This window comes from Mastomys coucha, unplaced genomic scaffold (genome assembly GCF_008632895.1).
Source record: "Mastomys coucha isolate ucsf_1 unplaced genomic scaffold, UCSF_Mcou_1 pScaffold22, whole genome shotgun sequence".
Classification (NCBI taxonomy): domain Eukaryota; kingdom Metazoa; phylum Chordata; class Mammalia; order Rodentia; family Muridae; genus Mastomys; species Mastomys coucha.
The window spans coordinates 109,420,912-109,422,032 of NW_022196905.1; positions in this window are offsets into that span (position 1 = coordinate 109,420,912).

Below are 1,121 nucleotides of genomic sequence, written 5' to 3' on the forward strand. Positions count from 1 at the left end.
GAAGAGGAGGAGGAGGAGGAAGAGGAGGAGGAGGAGGAAAAGGAGGAGGAGGAGGAGGAAGAGGAGGAGGAGGAAGAGGAGGAGGAGGAGAAGAAGAAGAAGATGAAGAAGAAGAAGAAAAAGAAAAAGAAGAAAGAAGAAGAAAGAAGAAGAAAGAAGAAGAAAGCAGGCAGTGACAGCCCCAGGTAACAGGGAGACAGAAGGAAGATCTACATTTTGCCTGTTTGCCTTCTCTCTTGCTGGCAAGTCCATCTATCCTGTTGCTGTGACTGCTACATTTCTTTGCTGATATTAGAAGCTTCTCCAGGCTTCCAGCATAGAACGAAGACCAACAGGAGCCTGTGACTTTGGCTTTACAATCAGCCTTTACATTCCCAGAGGCAGTGATGGGAGGACTCAGGGTGCAGTTAGCCAAAGTCAGACACTAATGCATGCAAGTCTTCAACATGCAAGACTGGGGACGTGGGACTGGGTGCTATATCCATACCCTATTCCCTGTCCCCACTCTCACTGTTGCCCTCTTTTTCCTTCTCCCTTGATCAAGGTGGTGGATTTGACTCACATTTTCTCTCAGCTTCACTTGCATTCCTGCCATGAGCTGGGTGTTGCACACAGGGTCCTCGTGGTCTCTTTGGTGGCCCCCACACCTGACAGATGTGCAGAGAATGGGAGCACTGCTGAGATCTGGATTTTTACCACACTGAAGCAGCGTTCTTGAGCTCTTTTCAAGTTCTTGCAAGAGAGGGGCTCCCTTTATGCTGCTGCCTTCTCTCACATGGTGTGGAATACTCTAACTACGTCTCCCAGGTTCAAATCCTGTATGCACGGCCAGGGCGTGCCTGTCTCAGTCTTCACTCTTGCTGGAAACTCTGTCTACCCTGTCGCTGTGCTGTGTCGCCGTGACTCACTCACTCACTCAGCCCTCTGTCTTGTAGGCCTCTCTCCCACTTGCTACCTCCAGAATTTTACATTCATTGTGAATAATTTTTAGTTTCTTTCCACAGCTGCTGCCTTCAATACATAACCTTTTTTTTTGTTTTTCAAAATTTTTTATTAGATATTTTCTTTATTTACATGTCATATGATTTCTCCTTTCCTAGTTTCCCCTCCAACAAACAAAC